The sequence below is a fragment of the Melopsittacus undulatus genome, chromosome 9, assembly GCF_012275295.1.
Source record: "Melopsittacus undulatus isolate bMelUnd1 chromosome 9, bMelUnd1.mat.Z, whole genome shotgun sequence".
NCBI lineage: Eukaryota > Metazoa > Chordata > Aves > Psittaciformes > Psittaculidae > Melopsittacus > Melopsittacus undulatus.
Window position 1 is genome coordinate 5,944,998 of NC_047535.1, and position 17,127 is coordinate 5,962,124.

Here is a 17,127-nt window from a genome sequence, read left to right on the forward strand (position 1 = left end):
TAAAATCAATAATCTCTTTCCCATTACCTCTGCTATGTCTGCATTAAATACTGCTCTGAAGTTGGATATGGGCAGTGAAGGTTTTCTTCTTTAGAGTAAATACTCCAGAGAGGTGCTCTGGTGACCTATGTAAGGGCTGGGCTACTAAGACATGTGAATGGAAACGAAGTGGTGATATTGGGATATGTTGCTGGAATATCCTTAGTTTTCATTGCTCAGCTAGAAGGTCAAAGATTTATTTTTTGTCAGAGCTGCTATCTAACAGTTTGTGATGTAAAAAATTATTTGTTCCTGACTTAGAAAAGGGCTTTTCCTGTACCCTAGCAAGGAACAGAAAATAGTCTAAGTGAAGGTAACTGCTCTCAAGAACCATGGTTCCTGGCTCCCTGTTATAATGCCAAGTGATCTGGGTATTAAAGGATCAAAATCCAAGTCTGTGTTTCTCCTCTACTTCCTCTTACAAATGAGTGAGAAGTAAGAAAGGCTATGAGAGTCCCTTGCAGTTCATCCACTTGGAGGAAGTACAAACAAGGTCCACATAGTCTGGGAAAACATCATGCACTTTTGTACCCCCAAGTCAGGTAGAGGAGAATCCTAGCTTGTTCCATCTATGCATCTCTTCAAGCATACAAGAATGTCCCTTGCAAACCTTCCAGCAGGAATTACAATGTCATGAGCTTCTTCCGTGTTTCCACAAGGCATCATCAAAAGGATTAAGAAGAAATGAAAGCATCATGAGCTAAAGGTCTCCAACAATACCACAAAATCCTAACAGAATAACTGGGAAAAGGGTATTGGCTCATATGCATTTCCTGCAGAGGCAAGAATGACATTTGTAGTGGGTCTCCTTTATTCATCAATCTCAAAGAAATGATCCATGTGTTAAGAATCATATCTTTGTGGGGAATAAGGAGTATAGCCAAAATGGCTGACACCATGGACCTTTTCCTCTCACCTTCTAAACAAGTAAAATAAGCATGTTGTGTAGTTTATATTCTAAGATAAATTCTACTCAGATTGGCCAAAACAACCAAAGGAAAACAATCATAAAGAACACGTTAAAAAACCCCACTCGTGAGACACATTGGTGTAACATGCTGTGATTTGCCGTGTCTTCACATGTCATCTCACACTGGCACAACCATAATCGAAGCTTGAACAAATTTCTTGAACTAGCAAGTCAGGCTCTCAGGAGAACAATTCAGATCATTTGTTGTCTTCCTGCTTTGATGTACTCTAGCATCTCACATGAAATCAGGCTTCAGTGGGAACAGCCAGGCTCCATGTACTAAAGGCAATGGACTCCCCTCCTAGGAAGCTAATCAAAACCATGCAGTGTCAGCGGAGGGAAGGCAAAAGCAAAGAAAGCAAATAACTAAATAAATACAATTACTACCCCTTAAATAACCTTGTCACCAAAACACAGAATTACACAGATAACTTGATCCTTCTTCTGAGCAAACACACTGTGCGTGTTTAACTTGACAGGTTTTTCAAGACTCATATTCCATAGCTTTCCATATTGTCCTCAGCAGGACACAGCCGACAGTCTGGAAAATCATATCTTCTCTAACTCCACTGCTCCCTCCCCCACTCTTCTTTTTTTCTTGTAATCATCCATATTATTAATAGGAGGCAGCTGGTTCCCATTAATGTTGGGAAAAGTGGTCTATCTCAGGAATTATGGTTTAAATTGGCTTGTAGTCTGGGGGAATTAGCCATCTGCACCTGGCCTAACATGGATATTTTCAGCCATACTAATCATAAACAGGGCTTTGTTCTAGTTGTGTCCTCGGGTCTCTTACTCTGTCCTTTTTTCCCCTTTAGAGAGTAAGGGGTGAAAAAAAAAAAGAATTAAAAAACACCAAGAATCCCATTAACCCTTTCATGGAATTAATCAAAACCTAACTGGTTTGTTAGTGTCCTGTGGTTTATTTTGTGTTTGTAACTGAACACATCATTGAAGTTTAAATGAGGCCCAGCACAAGTCCTGTAGCTGAACAAAATTGGCAAGAGGAAGAGCCAGTTGTTTGGCAAGACAGCTGTGATTTAGCAATAGCTTCATGACGTCCACAAGTAGCGTAACACCATGTGGGCAGGAAGGGCTGTGCACCAGAATGAAGCTGGAGAGGGGGAGGGATGCAGTGTGTAAAGCAACAACACCAGGACATTGGGAATTGCTCTGAAGAGCATGCTATAATGCAATGGGGATGTGGGGTTTGGGGTAGCTTTTTACCCCACTCCCATTTTACATCTGTGTTTGGCAAAATGATTGTGTTTATCCAGCACTTTTGGGCTGAGATAAGAAAAAAGGTGAGTGAAAATAAATGACATCATCAGGTCAGACGACTGCTTACTTTGTCTCACAGACTTGGCAGTGAAGGTATAAGCTCTATCTCACCTCCAAACTCTCTAGGGAATGCATCCACAACTGCAGTTATAGGAATAAGTGGTTTATTCTACAGGATCTACCCAAATCTTTGACCACCTTTTTTTTTAGGCAGCTGGATCTTTACAGAGATTTATAAAAGAGTGGATTTTCTGTCTCTCCACATCAATCTTCCTGCCTTAATCATTTAAAATCTCCAGTGTTAATGTGCTTAAAAACTGTACAGACAGAGTCTGAGAGGTTAAGTTTGTCGATAGCTGTTAAATGCAATGATCTGGACAAATCTTCTGGCTAGAAAGTCCCTGAACTACTGCACCTTGGAACCCTTGAGGTTCTGCCAAGGGACTGGCTCAGTCTGGTCACGTCCAAATCTCCTACTCTCCCTACAGACAGGATATTGCATTATCTGTGAGACTACAGATGTTCATACATACGCAGTTCTGAGGGGTTGTATCACAAGGAAAAATACACATTTTCATATGACAGTCACAGCTTGATCTATTTGGGGTATTTTTCAGAACAAAGCCAGCTCAAATGGCCACTTTCTGTGGTGCAGCATCCCTCTTCCACCCAGACTTACCCCTGGACTAGTGCACTGAGGTGCCAAATCCAATTCTGTGCCAGTAGACTTTGCCCAGATTCTCTATCAAAAGCCAACACACAGGTCCTGGCAATGCTCATCTCAGGCATAAGAAACCACAGAGCTCCTTATGGCCCCCTCATGCTCCCATGTGGCTGAGTATCTGGATCTAATGGGCTTGTTTGCTTGCTCACTCCTTTTGCAGCTGAAACAAGAAGCAGAAATGCTGACCTGTCATGCAAGAGCCTGTTGCCATGCTATTTGCAGCTTCTCTGGGATCAGGAAGTGCCAAAATTTCACAAAGCAGCCTGAATCTTCCAGGCTAATTTAGAGCCTCAAGAGGCCCAGATAGTTTGGATAACCTACAGTCAAGCGTTACAATTTATGGGAGCTTATCCAAACCAAACTCTGAATCAAGTCACTCACCCATCAGTAACCGAAACACCTCTCAGAACAAGGTGTGCTGCCAAGTCAAAGCAACCAGCTATGAGGTGGGGCCAGGCAGCATGAAGATGGGATGGGGTCAAATGGGGATGGACTGCTGGAGCCAGGGCTTGGAGGGCAGGCAAGGTGCAATCATATTCAAACATGAGCAAACGGGTGGCAGCAGAAGGAAACAGAACATAATGGAGATGGTTTTTAATAAGCAACTCTGAAACCAGTTTAGCTGCCCGCACACAGACATAAATCAGAAGGAACTGGTTCATGGGAGCAGGAGAGAGTGGTGAAGCCACAAATGAGAAAGATGAAAGCTACATCCCCAGTGAAGTTGCAGGGGGGTGCAACTCAATGTGAGCACCTTGTCTGCCTAAACAGAGGGTTTGGTAAAAGGGAATGAAAGGGATGGAAAATCATCCTTAATCTTGGTGAGCTTTTAAGAGTTTATTGAGACAGCCACAAACTCCTGGAAATGAGATTTCCAATCTCTTCAGAAATCAGGATTTAGGTATAGAAGCCAGAATAATAAATCTTGCACAGGAAAGGTATATTAAAAAGAAAATAATAGAAATGACACAGATTCAGTAACTGAGAGGAAAGGCACCTGCAGTCCTCAGACATGTCTGTATTGGAGTTGTGCACAGTGTTCGTGACTCAGGCACTGTATCTCAAGGCAAATGCAGACCAAGAGCAAGGACTCCCCTGTGACTTACTCTTTGTCTGACTTCACCCACAACAAACCAGTTCATGACATCCACCTGCTCTTAGCCTGCCTCTCTTCAGAGCTAGTGTTCAGAGTAATTAGCACAGTGCCTGGTACACTGCAAACCTCCTCTCCATCTGTATGTTGGTTGGACAGCTGTACTTACATCTTCTTTGTGACAGTGCAGATCACAAAGTCCAGATCCCAAAGTGCAAAACCCAGGCTGAAGATGCAGCTGTGGAATGAACTTGAAAAGGAAATGAGACAAATCCAGTTAGAGCACCTCTGGGAAACAATGAAAACCATTCCCCTTTTCCATCATAAGCAGGATGACATTCACAACTTCACCATCCCTCCACATCTGAAGAGATCTCTTTAACCATAAAGAAGACAAGAACCAGAGGTGTCCCAACCTTGCTTTTGCTGACCTTTTGCCTCATGAGAAATGCTCAGATATTACATTGCTGGGATAACCAGCAGGATAAACCATCAGGAAACTCATTATAAGAACATGGAAAATACTGACAGGAAATATTTCAGGGTGTTGTAGAGCTGTACAGTTCCTTAAACCTGTACATGAGATGAAGTGAGACTGGGGAGTGTACAGACAAGGGAACTATATGCAAAGATTAATTTCTGTATCATAAAGACACATGTAAAAACCCACGGGCTTAAGGCAGTACATGAGGATTCACAGGGATGCAGAACAGTAACTGGTGCTAAGGGCAGTGCTAATGCAGTGTGATCTGGAGTGTATCACAGGGCCTTGCTATGGGGTCTTTTTCTGCCTGAGCCCTGCTCCTGATCTCAGCTTTGCACTCCAGGTTTTTTCCAATCATGACATCTCCCCTCTGGGCCCAAAGGAAATCAAACCTCTCCCCTTAAGCTTAACTTGTTGAGTAAAACTCCTGACTCATGTTCACCATGATCTTTCCCTTCCCATCCTCCCCAGTTCAAAAGATGCATACTTTTCAAGGCATCTCAGAAATCACCATAGCTTTTGGGTATTTTTTCCCCCAAAAGCTTTATTGGCTGTCTTGGAACTGTTAGCAATCGTTTATATAGCTGTGACATAATTAAAATCCTTCTGCCATTATCAGTCCTCTCTATCTCAATGTGTACCTCTTCATCTAAGATGCCAGCAATGATTTTCTTTTTTTCTTCTCTGGCATTACCTCTCAGGAACAAGTAAGGTTTCCAGTCATTCAGGCACTTAAAGAAGTGCTAGACTCATGGGTAGCCACTAAACCAGGGCTCCTGTGTGAGGCTAATTTGATATGTAGTCATTTCTATTCTTCTTTCTTGATCCTTACTGTGTTTATAGGGAAATGGAGCTGATACATTCAGTCTTCTTCCAGATGCTGTAGCTAGCTGAAGGGCTCTAAGCAGCCACTGATCTTTGGATAGGATTATCACTCTGGTGAAGAAACCCTGAAGAAGAATTTGCTTTGTATGAGTGAAAGCAGAAAAGATGGATAGGTGCTGAGCAGCACTCAGAATTGAGAAGCCCATGAAATCTGTTAACTACATACATGTAGGGTCAGGAGACCTGTGCAGTTCCTGAGTTTATGGGAGCAAACCACAAAACCCTAGCTTTGATTGACAAGAGGGAGATAAAATGTGGCAGGGATTTGACTTGGGCAAATACTCTAAGGAAATGGGAAATAAAGCTGACCTTGAGACAGTGTGTATGGTATAGCCCAGATGATGAAGCAGAGATTTTAAATGAGGTTTAGTGGAGCTGGAGTTGAAGAAAGGATGGAAGAAATATGAAAGAAAGGAAGTCACATACAGATGAGCTAATACTTTTGGTTGGGGGTTTTCATTTTACTCCCTCTTTTCAAGAAAACCTTGAAACAAATGGGTAATAACCTGACAAATTCATGAAGCCAAATATTTAATCTCCATTGTGACAAAAATAACTTGGCTTCAAAACAAAAGGCAGATGGGCCACAGCTTAATAGCAATCAGAGACTGTCACAGAGAAATTAACTCACCAAAATTAAGGTGGAGAAATAAAGAGCACAGAGAGACATTAACTCCTCAAGGTCTTGGAAGAGCTGTTTGTTCTCTGTGTTGTGATGACAACACAGAACAGAGAAGGCTCTTATGTGCACATTAAAGTATATGAAAAATATAGCTATAGGAACTGGGAATACAATTTAAAACTTCTGAGTGCTACATCACCTTGCAGGTATTTTTGTGTATTGCCCTTAGGGAGTCACCATTACCCAACAGCTATTTAATAATCTACCCTGTATTTGTTTCCATCCCATTTCTTAACTGATGTGCAATCCCCATCACAAATAGTCCTTACTGGTGCATTTCAAAACCAAACGTCCTGGAACACATGGGTCTTGGAGACTGAACTTGCTATCTGATCACAGCTGGTGCTTCAAGACGAGGGCTTCATGTTGCCAGCCTCATCACACAAGGGCCTCTGAAAATCAGAAGCTCAACATGTTGCCTGTAGCAAAATAAACAGAAGAAAAAGTTCCTAATAGCACAGAGATCTAATTCACAGAGTAGATTTCATTATGGGAATAGCACGTGACTGTCTTACAGACCTTTAAGTGTCCCACACGCTTTGCTTACTTCAGAACCTGATTCCATGAAATGAAACACTGCAGGATAATCATATTTACTTGTTTGGTTTTCCACTTTGTTCAGTTATGCCAGCTTAAATCTAAGCCAAATGTTACAGTAAAATAACCCCATGGATATACATGGTTTTTGATTTACTAACAAGAGTAAGAAAATAGGCTACAACAGCCAAGACCAGAGGTCCTAATTTGTAACCATTTATTCTCATATAGTTAAAGGTCATCCACAAATTATAGACTGTGGGTTCTAGCACCATTTTATATATATAAATATAGATGTATATTTACAACTGCTACGTACTTATTTTCCACAGTGTGGTGCCCAATGTTTCTGCTACAGCCTCAAATGGAGCTGCTGCACACGAAGGTTGACTGGTGCTATATTTAATACAGAGAAATGTTTTTCAGTGGGATGGAAGGAGGAGAAGAGGTAACATGATAAAATCAGTTGTGCCTGAGACAACCAGGGGTAACTGTTGTGCTTTGTGAGGTCAATGGCTTTTGGTGCCCTGGGTGAAATAGACAACTTTGGAAATCCTTCCCATAAAGAAACTACTCACCAAAACAGACAAACACCCCTGGTTTGCAACTATTCCTATCCTCTTTTTACAGATAAGAGAAATTGAAGCTGAAGCTCTAAACACCAGAATGTCCAAAGAGCAATAAGATTTTTGAAGTATTATAAAAGATATATTAAGTATTATGAAAAATATAAATTATAAATTATAAAAATTATAAATCAAACCATTCTCCCTTAGAGAAATTGTAATATTGAAGGACTACTACTTACATTCTCATTTATGATTCTTGAGGCATGAGCCTTCCAACATACCTGTCTAGCTCCTGCCATCTGAAAATCTGGAAACCTGCATTAACTAGCCTTAGAAACTAGCCCTAGAACAGTGAAAGAGGGCAACAAGCTTGTATGAATTGATTACTCAGAAAGTTTATGTGGTTGGTGAATATATTAAGGAGCAATTTGTAGTCACCCACAAAAAAAAGAGATACGAGGTTAAGCAGATGCTGTGCTGCATCTCACAGTTGAGATGTAGCCTCTAGATTATTTATAACTTGCATTTGAAATCAGACTTCAAAGCCGACTAGGCTTTGAGCAAAGGTTGGTGTGGATGACCTCTGGAGAGCTCTTCCAACCTGAAATATTCTGTGACTTTAAGATTTTGGCACGTATCTCTCTTCAAGTGTATGTGTGTGGGGTATCTGTTCAAAATGCACAAACAAGGCAAATGTGGTTGAAAAGTGAGAACTGAGGTAAAAAAGGGGGTTATGTTTGGGTTTGTTTTTTTAGGTTTTGACATTTTCTAAGCAGTTCACTAAAATGGTATAGCCCCTTCAGTTCTATGTGCTAAGTGAGGTTTATTGCAGGGTTGCTCTCTATTGCGAGGTACTACACATACTCTGGACTATAAGAGCCTGCTGCAATAGATACAGACTAACACTACATTCCTTTGAACTGCTCCAGCTCCTATCTTAGCTTATAGCTTTATTTCAGGTCAGACTTTTCGTGCAAAATCACAGCAACCTTCCTAAGTCCCTAAGGGTAATTTAGGTTTTCTTGCAAATCCAACTGCCCTTCAGACTCTCTTGAGGAAGAATAACTGGAGAAAATATCAAACCTGGAGTTCCTTACAAAAAAAAAAAAGAAACAGATTGGTCTCATTTAAAAACCATCTTTCATATTCCAGCTTTAAACGGGCATTTCTCATTTTGCTTTCTCCATGCTCTCACCCTCCACCCCCTGTGGCAGCACAATCGCCCCCGGAGAGTTGAGCTGAGGAGGTCAGAGAGCAGCTCAGCAGTTCAGTGGGAGCACGGACAGTCCCGCGCCATAGGCAGTCCGAGTGTTGTGTGATTCCAGAGGGTAAAGAGGTGAATATATGGAACTCCACCCCAAAGGTGGGAAATCAAAGCATGGCACACACAGGGCAAACAGAGGAGAAGCCAATCCCCACTTTTCCTAGCTTTCTGCTCCCTTAGAGAATCACACAAGTACAAAACCATGAAAACAATAACCCCAGCTGCAAAGGCAATGAAGCAATTTGTTAAGGAGATGACATTTTTAATGAGAAACACTTGCTGGAGGAGAACAAAAGGCCCTGTTTGGTCAGAGAGATGCTCTTGATACTCTTCTGAAGTGCATGAAAAAGTAATTTCATTTAAGCGTCATACACAGAGCAGCTGAATTTCCTGGGGCTCCAGATGTTGTCCTGTGCAGATGCTGAACAAATGGAACTCTGTCTTGATGAAATGAAAAGAAAAAAGCAGGACTCCCTAAACCAAAACCCATGCACCAGAGTATTTCACATCTTAAAAGAAGAAAGAAAAGAGAGAGAAAGCCATGCAAATTGAGGAGAAAGGAAGTTCTTGAAAGCAGCAATGCTGGACATAGGAGAAACTGTTCTTAATTGCCCTACAGATAATTGAAGGAGACGAGAATCTGGATTTGCAAAATACCAAGTTCTGGCTCTATCGTTTCTTTTTCTTGGCTTTGCACTGTTTCTCTTTGACAGTTATCTGGCTGTGATTACACTGGTTTGGGGTTTTTTTTCCTAGGAAGGGACAGATTCTGCACACTTTTATTAGGCCAGAAGTTACTGGAACTTTCCTGGGGTGAGTGGTGGCTTCAGATTCAACAACTGAAAAACTATAATCAATAGTTCACTGTATTGATCATAAGGTAAAAACACAAGCCTGCTTCCTAATTTGAGATTATACAACTTTACTTCCTGAATTCTAGGGAGGACAAGGGGTTTAGTTCCTCAGTGGCAAAAGCTTTTGAAATAAGAGATCAAACCAAGAAAAGCTCTCATGTTAATGAAGACTAATGAAATATAATGACCTCAATATTCAGATACTTCATTCCTGAACTTTGGGGTGGGTGACAGAAGTAGATATAAATGATTACTAGGCTTTATGAGCCATACAGGACCTATACAGATTCTGATGTAAATCAGAATAGCCTTAGGCCTGCTGGCTTATGCTCTAATTTTTTTTTTCTGCCCTTTTAGGCTCTGAAAAATGGAGACTATTCACTCTTTCTCCTAAAGCACAAATCTCCTTCTGACACAACATTATCCTTTCGCTAAGTGGTAGCAGATGACAGAATCTGAAGCACTGCACGAACATGAGAGCATTCCTACCTCTTCCACAGGGCCCCTTCCCAAGAAGCACGGCTGTCACAGACAGCTCTGCCTATGAAAAAATGGTAATAAAAGCCAGGTTTGTGATGCTGGTCCATCAGCAGGTGGTACTGTGTAGTTAGTTTATAGTGAACAAAGTGAGAACGACATTGTTTTCAAGTGGAATTCAAAATAGGCGGTTAGCGTCACATCTGACATGAACCTGATGGATAAAGCTGAACAACTGACACACCAGAGTACACACTAAACAAGGAGGAAGCAGGCCAGTGGGTGTGTTAAGTAGATCAGAGTAAGAATAGAGCTGAAACTGTTAAAAAGAAAACAACAATTCATGCGAGTTATGAGAAACTGGGGAATGAGCTTTTGTTTCTCTTGGTTGAAAGGCAGACATAACACCAGGCAGAGAGCAGCTGCCTTCCACCACAGACAGAAGATGCTTCTAGTACAGTGGCAACAGCGTTTAAACAAGAAAGCAGATTAGAGAACTGAGAAAGAACATTCCTAACTATTTTCCTTTAAAAGAAATCCAACATAGGTCAAAAGAGCTACTTTTGTCCAAACTCAGTCAAACCTGATTCCTAGATGACTAATGTAAGCATCAGCAAGCCAGGTAGCAGCCGTGGTGCTCGTGGCTCACAGAGGAGCATTGTGCTTTAGAGAAACCTGCTTGAAGCAATTCAATAAAAATGAATTGACCTTAGGATGGAAAAAAAAATCAGGTTTTATAGAATTATTGGGTGTGATCTAATGACTGTACTGAATAACCCAAATTCCAACAATAGGTAATGCTTTTAAGCATGTTGCCAGGTTTTGTTTCATGCATATGTTGCCAAAATAATCCCTTTGCATATATAGAAAGTAGTTGGTGAAACTTAACTTCTGGTAAGCACTTATGAGAGACTTCTACAAGCAAGCAACCTTTTAATTTATATTCTAAAGAGGTTTTGCATTAAGGCCTTCCCCCACCACCTATCACCAGTATACTGACAATCTTCAAGTCCTGATTACTAATGAGGAGGAAAATCACTGGAGTAGAGAGAAACTAAACATAAATAAGATTCTTTGTGCTCATTTTCCCCCTGAGAATACCCTACAGCAGAGCATGTTCAAGCCATGTGGGATACAGGAGGTTTAAGCTCACAGAGTTTAGCTACAAGGGCTTTGGTGAAGAGAACATTTGCATTTCCAAACCAAATGCTGCTGCATGAGCTATCATAAAGGAGAGAAACAGGGAATGGTGCTGAGGGACAGAGGACTTCAGGGCATTAACAGAGCCAGGTGGGCAAGGCAGCATATCTGTAAGGATGAGCATGTTTTTAAGGATAACACTATTCCAGAGCAAAAGCTGCTAAGTCCTGCTCCTGGGAGTAAGTAATGCAGAAATCTCACTGCAACCCCATGTTGCTTCCCTTCTGCGTCATTTTCCCCAGCAATCCAAGGATCATCTGCATGGCAGATGTTAAGTCTTCATCTGACAGAAAAGCCAGTGGAGATGGGCTGTGTTGAAGTACACCAATTGCCAGGTACCCTTTGATGCTCACTCAGTAGTGCTGCAAAGGGAAGCTAGCACAGGGCACCGAGAGGGAAGGTGATATCTCCTTGTGCATCTCTACGCAATGAGCAGCCAGATAAACTTGTGGTAGTAAACAGCATCCATGGTATCATTAGAAACAATCTCGGTTCAAAATCCCAAGTGTCCATATCAATACTTCCAGGGTCTTCTTGGCCTTCTCAGTATTTTACTTGATATTTTAGAACTATTTAAAAAAAAGATCCTCAGGGCATAAATATAAAATAACTCCTTAAAATTATCTGGAATATCCAACTTCCTTATGGATTATTAAAAGAACACACCTACCCCTTGAAAAACACCAGGGAATGATAATTTCCTCATTCAGGAATCGAATGTTCATTTTCATGGGTCATTAGAGATGGATAGCTCTAAAGTTAGTCTAAATCTTTAAACTCCCCTGTCCTTTAGCAAAGGGAGAAAACCAGGAGAAAGACAAAGGAAATAATGAACATTTGCAAGGCCACTAATGAGCTATTGTGGGTCATTACTTTTATTTCCAATAGGAATTTAAATTACAAACTGCTTTGAGAATCACTTGCATTAGGCATTTACTTTATAATGAATGTGACTGCAATTTTAAAAAGCTGGTGTGCAGGATGGTAGAGAGGCCATAAAACCCCCAAGTTACATATTGAATTGTGTGTACACATAATGACTGTATTATTTCTAAGGAATTAACTTCCCCCTTCCCCTCCCCAACTTTCCAGACTCTGAATCATTTTCTAATAGGATCTCAACAGGCAATAGTATTAAAAATGTGTTAGATGTTAGCATCTGGGCCAGCAAAAGCACGACAATCTAATATAGAGAATCTAACCAGGGCATTCATCTAAGCCTGCCATCCATCTTTCCATTCTCTGCAGTGTCTATCTCCCACTACAGGGTACACAGATTGAGCAAGTCCTTGGAACAGTGACCTTTAAATGAGGCAAAGCCTACCTGATAATGTTTCCTTACCAGGCAGGCTGCGGGTCTCAGAGAACAGATACCCGAACTACAGTGGTCTTCCTCCTGGTAATGGCGATTCAAATTGAGATTTCATTTCAGTACATGAAAGCAGACTAAAACACCAGCAACCTCACTCCATTAAAGGGAAAAGAGAACTCCAAAGCCTCAGGCATCATGATTTTGACATTTGATTTTCATTCCACAGTGGAACAAAAATGAAACCTTTCAACAATCTTCATGGAAACTTCCAGGAGAGACAAGCCACAGTAATGAACTTGTTGGGTGGGTAAGATCAGCAAACTGAAACTGGAACTGGGGGGGAATGAAGGAAGAAAGAAACAGAAAAGAGTTAAAGTACTGAACAAACACAAACTCTATCCTCCAGCTTCTCCACTCCAATCTCATTGGGAGAATTTGCAAAATGGTCTGACTTCATGTCTTCGCATTTGATACAGAAGATTCAGATTCAAGATCCTTCTCCAAATTAAGCAAACCTCATTAGAGCTATAAGCAGTCTGATCAACAAAACTTATTCTCTTCCAGTTGTTGATAAAATGGCTTATTTAATAAAAAGATTTTAGTCATAATTTTTTGGGGGTAGGTTCATTCTAATCCCAGCAACTATGGAAAACAATGAAGTCTTGTTTTGACCAGCACAAAATTCACTGTGTAGATTTAGGATGTCCATTTAGTCTCTTCCTATTTATCACAGTAGAACAGATGAGGTCACATTGGGAAAAGAAAAGCAAAGACCTAAATGAAAAATACCTGTGTATTCCCAGTATATGTACTTTTCCTGAAGTATCCAGGGTAGTTAAAAATTAATCAGTCAGCTGCACAGTGTATCATATTTGGATACTTGTGTGCTCAATTAAAGGCTTACTTCAGTAGTGCAGACTGTCAGGAAAACTGTAGCTGTCTTTGAAGGCTTAAAATTGCCAAAGGCAACATAGAGAGAAGGAAGAAAAGGCATTTTAAAGAAATTACGCTATTCACTTGTTACAGCTTAGGAATCTGTTTGCAGAGAATGAAGGAAACAAATTACTCTAGAACACTTGCAGCGGTTTCAGAGTGTTGTGGTTAAGCTCCCTCTGTTTGGGATAGATTCGAATACAGGAGCTGAACTTCAGCTTTATTCAAAACTTAAAACTAGAGCTTTCATGCTCTGAAGTATTTTGTTTTCCTACTCAAATATGCAGAAGGTAGCAAGAACTGTGGACAAGACAGGGGCTCTTTGGACACTGTGCCCAGTCCCTTTATACTGCAGGTACATATCACATCATCTTACCATAGTCTGGGGAAAAAAGACAGGCATTTTACCTTAAATCAAGGCTGAATCCTGATAAAAGGCTCTTTTAAGAGTTCATCTCACTGATGGCTAAAGGCTTCTTCATTTCTAGCTCCACTGTGATCACAGCCAGGTACAGACTTTGCTGGAAGTGGCATTTCACAAAGCAGACTCCAAGGATCACAGCAAGTTGGCTAACAGCCAGCCAGGATGATAACTTCATCTGATGCTTGTTGATGTTCTCCTCATCCTAATGTCTTCCCTTTTGTTTTCAATCTCTTGGACCAAATCTTGCTTTACATTATTTGCATTATGGTGGTCAATTTCCAGCAAACATGGGAACATGCAAGATACTTCCTGCTCAGGAGGGTTTGTTGTCTAAATAGAAAAGGGGGGGGGGAATGGAAGAAGAAAGAAACAGAAAATAGTTAAAGTATTGAACAAACACAAGCTCTATTCTCCAGCTTCTCCACTCCAATCTCAGGCCTCCAAAATCCTCACTTGTTTTTCCCAGGGTAAGGTCATTGTCATGGTTTTTAAAACAAAGTGTTCTTTGAGGACTCGTCTATCATCAAAAACATACAGAATACTGTAGACATCTTATTGTCTAATCTTCTCTCTCAGTAATTAGGCAAATGGTTGCTGAAATGGAACGTTTTAGCAAATATTGATACTGCAGCCCAGTAAATCTGGTCTATCAAAAGGGCCAAAACTTTCCAGCTCAGCCTTGTAGAGCTGTGAGGAACTGTTTGCGTGTCAGCCAAGCTGAATACAATTTCTACCAACTGTTCTAAAGAAATACTTGTTTCTTTGAAAAGGCACTTAAGAAAGTCAATATAACATCAAGATGTTGTTTCTTTTTCTAACATGGACATTCCACTTATGCCAATCAACTGACCCTACGTTAACCAAGAAATCTCTTGCAATCCTTCAGTCAATAGGAAGACATGATGGAATGTGTCAAGTTGGAAAACATATCTCTTCCAGTTGCTGGGCTTCACTTATAATTTGTATGTCTGTTTGGATGACCCCATTATGAATACATTAGTCCTTCTGACAACCATATAGCATCACAGCATCTTGCTGCACCTCAGCATCACAGCAATTTGACCTTCTATGAAAAACTGGTCTACTAATAATACTTGTAAGCAAAGTGAAGATTAATCCACCTCAAATAGTCACCAACCAACAAATTCTAAATAGGAAAACAGGATGAGGAAGAATAGAACAAAAGATTAATAAAACATGAATAATGGTGTTCTTGCAGATTAATGTTAAAAAATCAATATAGATACCCACCAAAGAACAAAGTCAGTCTTGTAAAAGGGTGAGCGCACTGTGAGATCACATCTCAGCAAAGCAGAAACTTTAGGAGTTTCTGTACTGCATGGCTCACACAAAAGCATCCGTTGACAATATTAACACAGCTCTTGCTTCCTGTAAACTGTGCAACCATCAAAGCCTAGATAGTCTTTGAATTACCTTGCTGAATGAACCTGACATGATTTGGAAATCCGATGCAGAAGTGCAGTTGCAGTTTTGTCACTGATCATAAACATCTCTCTATAGACCTGTGTACTGATGTGCTCTCAGTCAGGCTGCGGGCACTCTAAAGAAAATATGAACATAACTGAGTACATTTTGCACCTACTATAGGAACACCTCAGTGTTTCTAACAACTCTGCCTGTCTACAGAAAGGAATTTCTGTGCTTAGTTAGTACTGACCCCGGAAAAGCCTAACCAAGACAGAATGGTTTTTATTATTATTATTGTTTTAAGCAAAAGACAAAACAAAAAGGAACAAAAGTTAAAGTTGTTGTGACTGAATGATGTTTATTTTAATTCCAACGAAAAAATATTTATTTCCAAGGCTTAAATATTTGTAAAGTTAGAATTAGTTAGAAATATTTGCAATTAGAATGCATAAAACACACAGGTGACAGGAAAGAGCATCTATAGTGGACAAATGGGGTTACCCAGATATCATTCACCTGAACTTTCACAGACTTGCCATCTGAATATGATTATTAAAACCACAAAGGTATGAAGCAGAGCAGTGTTCATTTTTGTTACAAGACTATGTGTAAGCACGTTGCATCCATTATTCACTGGTATTTTTACCTATTACTTTGCTTTTGGCCGTGAAGGTTTACCTCAAAACAATTTGTGAAGAAGCTGCTGTATAAATTCCTCACGTTACTGAGAATTGCAGGAAACATCAAACATTTGGTTCTGCGTTTTGTTTCGCATATTTTCAGAAAAAATACCTCCAGTTTTGGCTTGGTATTCTCATCTGAAATCATTCCATCTCATAATATTTCACAAAAGCATTTATACAGAGCTGCTTTGGGAAAGAAAGGCCTAAAAACAAGCACAGAAACTTCATATTTGCTTTAATTAAGCATATTCTTGCAGATCCAGGGATATTAAAAAAGTCCATTGCAGATGGACTCGTGCTTATGTATTAAATCACAAGTTCCCCTAAAGTGAAGTATTTCATTGCCAAATTGCTCTTAACTACTCACTGCTGCAGCAAGGGCAAGTCAGTCAGCAAGACAAAAACCTATTAAAAACAGTTTCTACAGTCTTCAATCCAGGAGTACAGCACTAATTTTCTTATATTGGTTTTGGATAAATACAAAGACTGGAAGCTTCTCCCTAGGAACATCTTTAAAGGAAGGGTGAGACTCTGCAGAAGTTCTTAGAAGGGCAATGCCATCTTCATTATGTTGTCAAGATGGGGAGGAAAGGGAAAAGTGGTTTTGAACAACTTTTTTGCCCCCTCCTGAGCAGAGACCGTGCAGGACTTGTACAGGTGAAAAGTAGAACAAAACTCTACAATAGATTAGTAAAAATCATCTCACCAGCATGTCTCTGCTAACCATCTGTTATGGGAGGAAAATGTTCATTCGTATGGGTTCTTGGGTGGTTATTTATGGGGTGTATCTTCCAGCTGAGAAATCCCATAGAGTAACAAAGCATTGCTTGATCAAGTAACTGATAAATCTGGCTCTTAGAACCTCCCTCCGATTTCAGTTTTCATTACCAATGTGGAAGATGGAATGCAACAACCAACCAACTTAATAACAGAAAAATCTGTGAACAAATCACCTGCCTCCACAAAGAGGTGCTCGCACAGTGAGCATTTATGCAAAGGTAGAGATGAGCACACCTATGCTCCTGGCATATTATGCTTTAAGTTGGCCCTTACAATTGGGTAACTGGCCCAAAGTGAAACAAGCAGCTGTTATTCCAAACTTCAATAGAGAAACAGTGGGTGAGGGGTAAGTGGGTAAGACTGGGATAACAGAATGGAACTGAACATGAGGCTTTAAAGGAAAACAATTTTGCTTTGACTGAGAGGTTTACCCCACAGGACAGGGACAGAACAAGAAGTCTGGAAGGTTATTGTAACAGCAGTAATTTCAGCAGATTGAAATGGCCAA